Genomic DNA, 7919 nt, shown 5'->3' with positions numbered 1-7919 from the left:
TTTGTTTGTTTTGTTTTGTTTTGTTTTTATTTTGCTTTTGTTTGTTTGTTTTTTTATTTGCTTTGTTTTGTTTTGTTTGCTTTTTGTTTGTTGGTTGGTTCAAAGCTCAAATACTATAATACAAGAAAGTTTTGCTTCAGTAATAGAGTTACTAATGAATAGAATCGACTGCCGCCTCATCTAAAACAAGCACCATATACTAATTCATTCAAGAATGCACTTTTTATTGAAGGTGGGGTATGGGGTCGGATACAATGAACTGTAGGGGTGGGGGGGAACTTGAAGACCGATTTTTTTTTTTTTTTTTTTTCCCCCGTCGAAACTACACTTGACCCAGTCAGTCAAGACCCGTTCAGCGGGACCAACATGATGCTGAGTCAGCAGGAACACCTGAGCCTTAACAACAACAACAACAACAAAAGTTTAGAATGTTCTAATTGAAGACTGGAACATGCCCAGGGAGGGGGCAGAGACTGCTTCCTCAGTTAGTGTGTTCCAGTCCTTGACGGTCTGCAGGAAAAATGAATTTCTCCGGTATTCGGTGCGGCAGTGGATAGGAAAACTGCTGAGTGTGTCCTCATCTTCAAGTTTCAGTTGACGACATGGTGCTGGGATGTCTGATGTTGTTGACTTGGACCAGGCCATGCAGGATTTTGTACAACATAATATGCGGCCTGGTTAACTACCTACGGTGCTCGAGTGTGGGCCACCCTAACTGTAAAATCAAGTCATTTACAATGGGGGTGTTGTGGTTGCGGTTGAGCACGAAGCGAGCCGCCCTTCTTACAAGGGCTTATGTAATAGTTTTTTGGGTTTTTTTTTGTTTTTGTTTTGTTGTTGTTGTTGTTGTTTTTTGGGGGTTTTTTTAAGAAGTTGACTTCAACCTATGTAGCGGACTGGAAAGAATTAAGTTTGCACCTCTCCGGGCTCTCTCTCTCTCTCTCTCTCTCTCTCTCTCTCTCTCTCTCTCTCTCTCTGTCTCTCTCTCAGTGTCTCTGACTCTCTCCGTCTCTTTCCTCCAAACTCCTTACCAGTTTTTCCTAAAACTATTTAAATGGTCGTTATTTCTGCTGCTGTTTTCTGAAACATGTGCATGCTTGTTTTGGTTAACATTTTTATTGCTTAATCATTATCTGACACATTATTTTTCGTGTCTTGTTCTCTCTCTCTCTCTCTCTCTCTCTCTCTCTCTCTCTCTCTCTCTCTCTCTCTCTCTCTCCGAGGCTCTCTCTGTTATTCATCCATCGCGATATTGTTTAGTACATAAGTTCTATGTTTATGTTTGCACATGCTTATGTAATTTTGACGTTGGTGTTGTGAATTGACTCTCGCTTCTTTTTTTCTTTTCTTTCTTTTTTTTTCTTTTTTTTTCCCCCTTCTTTTTTTTCTTTTTTTTCTCTCTCTCTCTTTCCAATTATTATTTATGCCCAGAGGGCTGGATGTAAACAAGTACTTTGTGCTTACTCCTTTACCCTCGTAAAATAAAATTTCGTTCGTTCGTTCGTTCGTTCTCTCTCTCTCTCTCTCTTTCTCTCTGTCCCCTAATGTCTCTCTCCTCTTTTTCTCCACTATGTAGTGTTGTAAATGTCAAATTACCGTTCATGTATTCATTACTGTGCAAGATGTATTGATATAACGATTCCCCCCTTTACTTTATGTTACTGTTCCCCTTCGAGGGCTGGATGAACAAAAGCATTTTCTATTACCCTCAGAAAATAAAATTTAATCAATTCTCTCTCTTTCAACAAAGTGATAAAGTTACTACATCATTCCGGAAGCTGTTTGTGAAATGAGCGCTTTAGCTGCTACATGTTGCACTTCCGCTGTTGATCAGAAAAGCCAAGATGGTGTATTACATACTGTGAATATATTTCATGACTAGATCCCTTCAAAATAGACGAGTTAGGATTTTTAGAGACAAACTTCCCCGATACAGCTGTAACATCTGCAAAAATGGATCCCGTAAGTACGATTGTTTACGGCTGCTGGATTGGTCAAAGTGGAGATGTGAAAGAAAGTCTGCTGGTGAACTGAACTTTCGGTTTCATTTGTAAAGGTAGACAGATGACACAGTGTCTCCGATTCGGTAATGTGTATGGCTCAGTCTCTTTCATGAATTTCTCTAAGTTTCACCACGCAAGCTCTCTTCACACACACACACACACACACACACACACACACACACACACAAACTGTCACATTGCTGTCTCTCTTTCATTCTTTTTTTCAAAATCATTTTATTTTCAATGTCTGTATCCCTCTCTCTCTCTCTCTGACTGTATGTGCAGGATGATATGGCACTATCCACATTTTTCTCCTCAAGACAGAAGGAAAAGTGTTCACAACAAGACGTGGATGTTCACTCCACCGGACTCACAGAAGAGTGGAGGGGAAGGAATGTGGATATTGCCAATGAGCTTTAGTCGTTACTGTGTAGTGTCAAGTGTGATAACATAAACATATGAGAACTATTTGAAACTTAAGGCTTGTGAACTTTGTTCTGTTGTATATGTTCGCCAGATACATATTTGTTGCCAAACAGAAAGAAATGGACCAGCTCTGTTTATTTAAAAGACTGAGAAAGAATTACACTGTTATCATTAAGACAGCTCAGCAAAACCACTTTGGAGATTGATAGGTCTATCTATGTTAGATGTAAAATCAAAGTTAAAAGAATTTTGATTTATGATCAATAGACACAACCGGAGGCCATTACTGTTCTCTGGCAGCAACAGAAGCCTACAGGTACAAAGAACTTTTTCCAGCAATACAACAGTGAATAAATAAAATGTTTTGCCACCTGCAAGTTTATCACAACTTCATGGTACTCAAGAGCCAGTTCCTTATTATCAGCTGTCAGATTGGTCATAGCGCCATAGCTGACCCTCAGTCTCATCAGAGCTGCTGGACATTAGTACTCATATACAGTATATCAAGGTACATGCATGTATGATAGTTTAGCTTAACTGGTTTTCACATTGTATATCAAGGTACATGCATGTATGATAGTTTAGCATAACTGGTTTTCACATTGCACCATTGTATTTATAATACTTTTCCAAAAAAATCTTTGCAGTCCCCTTGAATTTGAGTTCTAAGTTGTGTGCATGAGCTCTGTAACAGTATACTACTGTAGTACTATTTGAGAGGACAGAGAAAATGGTCAGTTGATACATTACAGATGCAGATGAGTCTGATGATGGAGAGGTTCAGCCAGATGCAGGCAGCAGTGCAGCAGATGCAGAGTGGTATGCAAAATCTTCACCAGAAGTTGACCTTCTTCAAATGCCAGAATGCCCAACTCCAGACACATTTGAGGAAATTAAAGGTATCATACCATGACTGAGGTCATGTTATTTGATATGTTTGTTGCCCCCACGGTCTTGAAAAAAAATGCATACACACACACATACACGCACACACACATACACCTCCTCCCCCCCCCCCCCACCCCCCACACACACAGACACACACACAGACACACACACACAGACACACACACACATACACACAGCAAGAGTGGTGGTCTGGACGCTAGTCATTCGGAGGAAACGATAAACCGAGGTCCCGTGTGCAGCATGCACTTAGCACACGTAAAAGAACCCATGGCAACAAAAGGGTTGTTCCTGGCAAAATTTTGTAGAAAAGATCAACTTCAAAAGTTCAATAAAAAAAAAATAATAATAATAAAAAGAACTGCATGTGGGAAAAACTATAAAAAAAATTTTAAAAAATTTTAAATGGGTGGTGCTCTCAGTGTAGCGACGCACAGCCCGAATTTCACACAGAGAAATTTGTTGTGACAAAAAGAGAAATACAATACAATACACACGCATACATAAATTATGCAGTCAACAATATTCTAAGCTGTAGCCTGACTTCTGGCTTCAAAAATTGATAAAAGTGAAAGAAACCACACACACACACACACACACACACACACACACACACACATATATATATAGAGAGAGAGAGAGAGAGAGATTATTATCAGTGCCCTTTGTACTTTGCTGCAGACATTGTATCAGTGCCCTTTGTACTTTGCTGCAGACATTGAAGGAAGACCTCTCAATCTGCCTGGAACACCCCGTGAGACAGGAGTCACCACCACAACCAGTCCTGTGATCATCAAGATTGGAGAAGACGACTGTAGTAAGACCGTGAAAGTTGTTGAACAGACTCCAGAACGGACGGTTGCTGAACCGTCCAGTGCTCCTGCAGAGTGTAACTGCAACAGTGAGGATGATCACCTCCCTGCTGTCCCAGAACAAAACAGTGCTGCCCACTCTATTTTGAACGTCATTACCATTAACGAACAGCATGATGAACAGGTACCACATGTTCCATCATTGGATGTTGATTCACCAGAAACAGTTAAGTGTTGGCAACAGAAAACTCACAACAAAACTATCGTCCTCACCACCACTGACCACATCTCAAGGTGGAAAGAAAACGGCAGCCAAAGAAAAAGCAAACAAGAAGACGTCCACAGGAAGTGACAGCCTGGGACAAGAAGTCTCATCATGAGAGCAAGCTAACAGATGATGTGTCTGAACAGACCTTAACTCTGTTGACCAATGTCTTGGCACCTTGTGGAGATACTTCACAAGAAACTGAAGCTGCAGAACCATCAAGAGAAGATGTCACGCAAAACCTGGCAAGCTCATCATCTGGCAAGCCACAAGCAATGAGTAACCATGATGGAAACGAAGAAGTCGACAGGCATCCATCTCTCAATGTGCCAGGTGTGGTATAAACACCTTCTGTAACAATTACATCAGAAAAAACAAAGGTAATTACTACAATTACTAATGTAATTGAAAGAAAATCTGATGTTACATGGAAAAGGAGTACCTCTGGTTCTGATTCATACTTTGCAAAGACAGCTCCAATCAATGTTGTCATCCCCATGCTGTTCTTGTGCATCCACTGCACAGTGATAATGGGTAGTACAGCAGACTGGCTGGCTGAGTTTTCCTGGTCGTCTTCCTGCATGCAGGTTGTGTTCATATGTTGATTTTGAATATTTGACAATTTAAACTTTCAGTGCAGAAAGATCAGGTAATGAGTATAATTTATTTCACGTACTGGTTTTTCCCTTTTTATACTCATCCCCAGCCTTCCAAGCTGTGACTTACGAATCTATGTATGCATATTCTCATGAATGCAGTCAGACTCACATGTGCCTGGTCATGCAGACAGACATACACACATACACTACAACAACCACCACTACCACCCCACCACCAGAAACATCAACACACACAAAAATCTCTCACTGCTTTGAGTAGGTTTGAACGGTTTCTCAATTTCTGTGTTGATTTACTGGTACATTTTACTGCCAACATCAGCAAGAAAAACATTTATATTATTCTGTATACTTATAGTGGCTTATCTTGCTGCTCTCAAGATTTTTGTTTTGTTTTGTTTTGATTTTGTTTTAACTGGGATCACTCTCCTGTGATATGTTTTTACATTCTGCAGTTGTGGTGTTGTCAGCAGCTGGAGATGAAAATACATATATCATCTTGCCTTTTCACAGCTCCTCTTGGGAATGCTGGGTGCTCTTTTTTAAAGTTCATTACTTGCTGAGAAAATGAATTACAATCTGCTTAAAAGCACTTGCATGACTTGAGTAACAATATCACACACCACCCTTGGTTGTTCACATTTGACTTTGTGTCGACATGTTGACATGATGTCATGACATAGCATAACTTTATGTATGTATTACTGTGTAATTCAAAAGTTATAATTGCACTTGCAACAGTGGGGAAGCTGGAGGCTCCTACCTGAAGTATTTCTATTTTGTTTTAATTGATTTTGTTTTCTTATATTTGTATTTGTCTCTTCTTTTTTGCCTTTGCAATGCAGTCATAGTTTTCCTAGAAATCCTTCCAAGTTAAATCCCTTTTTATTTTTTTTCTGTTGGCAGTCTTTCAGCCATTGATGTTTGACTGTTGTTGTAATCATGAAAACTATGTGATATGCAAAAACTGGAATGTACATGCAGTAGCTATGGGCAGCAGTGTTGTTTCTCCATATGGTCCTTTTTGGGTGTATAAGTTTACTTCTTATTTGTTGTGTTGTTGTTGTTTTGTTATTAGTAGTTGTAGAAGAAGTAGCAGTAATTTGTTATTTCTATAACTGATTATACTTCTTTTATATTTTTTATTGCATTATTACTTTTTTTTTTATTCTTTTTTTTTAATTCTTTTTCAATCTGAAGGTGATAGAATTGGACCAAATGACTCAAGACTAGTCATAGAACCATGTGCTTGATCTGTATTGTCTGCATATACTGTGTAGCATATTTAGTGCTTAAGATTTAAAGGCTATGCCAGTATTGAATAAAAGCTATTTTGCATTTGCACATTTCTTCAGTCATTGCTACTGTGTGCACTTTTCAAGTGATCAGTACAGACAAGCCTGGAAATTTTTTTCTATGAAGGAGTGTATGAGTTTGTTCAAATGTACCTTTCATTTTCCTGTGTTCTAGCTGAAGTGGTAGCAAAAGTAGCATTGACTTGAAGTTGTGTACCTTGTAAATGGAGAGAGTTACTTCTCTTTATTATTGTGATTTTAACATGTTTTCAGACATTTTATTTATACAGTTTTACCAAGAGAGAGAAAGAGAGAGAGAGAGAGAATGTTTGAGTGGATCTTTACTCTTAGTCTTATAGCCATAGTGCAATGAATCCAAATTATTTTGGAATGTTGTATATCAGGCACTGATAACATAATTATGAAAAATGTTGGGTCTTATGATTTTAGTGTAGTGAAAGCATATCATATTTCAGATTAGCTGGTTGATGAGGTGAAATTGTTTGAGTGGATTACTGGATATGAGATCCTGTTTGTATGTTTGCACACATTCATCAACAACCATCTACCTGAAGACCTAGTCATCAGCCCCATCCACATGTATGCAACTTCTGTTCAAACGTGTGTGTGTGTGTGTGAGAGAGAGTTTGTGTGCAGTGCGTGCATGTGTGAGTATGCACAAGTTTTTATATTGATAGGCACTTGTATGTATCCTAATTTCTACTGTATGTGTTTGTGTATGATTTCCAATTTATGTTCGTATCTTGTTATGTACTATCCCCCTCAATATTCCTTGTGACCCCGGTACACTTGGTAATAAAGACATATTCTATTATATTCTATTTATACAAGTTATGTCTGTGTCTGTGTGTGTGTTGATTTATGAGTAAGCATGCTTGGCTGATAGTTAGAAAAAAACATGTGAATATGAACAGTTGACTGATTTTTTTGCTTTGATTTAGAACTTTATTTTAACAATGCACATGGGCAGTAACTTTTCTTAACATTCTTTCAGTTTCAAGCAGTGCTTGTTTGAAGTATCATTATGTATGATTGAAAACATATGAGACAGAGGAATATTGTAGCTCTTATGTGTATCAGCAGCTGAGAGATGGACAAATATTACTTTGATGTAAAAAAGATATCTTGAGCATTGTCCACATGTACACAGACACACACACACACACATGCACGCACAAACACACGCACACATACACACACTGTATACATGCATGTATGCACACTTCTAAAACCAACATTATGAACTTTTTAACCTCTTGTTGTGACATTGTTAGAAAATGAATATTTCAACACTAAACCAGAGCACACACACACACACACATATAGTACACAAATATATATAGATTGATAGATAGATAGATACACCCTTCCAATATATTTCTTGACTGCGTAACTTCGATCAGTTTAAAATTTTGTTTGTTTGTTTTACACATGATGGCATAAGAGAATATCTTATTGTTATTTGTAGGATGTATAATTTGGGTTTCAAAAATGTATTTAAGAGAAAGGCAGTTCACACAAAAAAAGTCCTTTTGTGAAGTTTGTCACAGCAGGAGTGAATGTTTCTGTCAGTG

General features: G+C 38.3%; 1 long non-coding RNA gene across 1 annotated transcript; it reads left to right on the top strand.

The window, feature by feature from the left end:
- Positions 1 to 1829: 1829 nt before the first annotated feature.
- On the top strand, positions 1830 to 7919 carry LOC143294255 (uncharacterized). The gene is made up of 3 exons (XR_013056878.1): positions 1830 to 1962; positions 3182 to 3328; positions 4051 to 7919. It is a non-coding gene; the product is annotated as an uncharacterized LOC143294255 (long non-coding RNA).

Source organism: Babylonia areolata, chromosome 19 (genome assembly GCF_041734735.1).
Source record: "Babylonia areolata isolate BAREFJ2019XMU chromosome 19, ASM4173473v1, whole genome shotgun sequence".
NCBI lineage: Eukaryota > Metazoa > Mollusca > Gastropoda > Neogastropoda > Buccinidae > Babylonia > Babylonia areolata.
The sequence above is the reverse complement of the archived record's forward strand: the minus strand, read 5'-3'. Positions and strand labels throughout refer to the sequence as shown.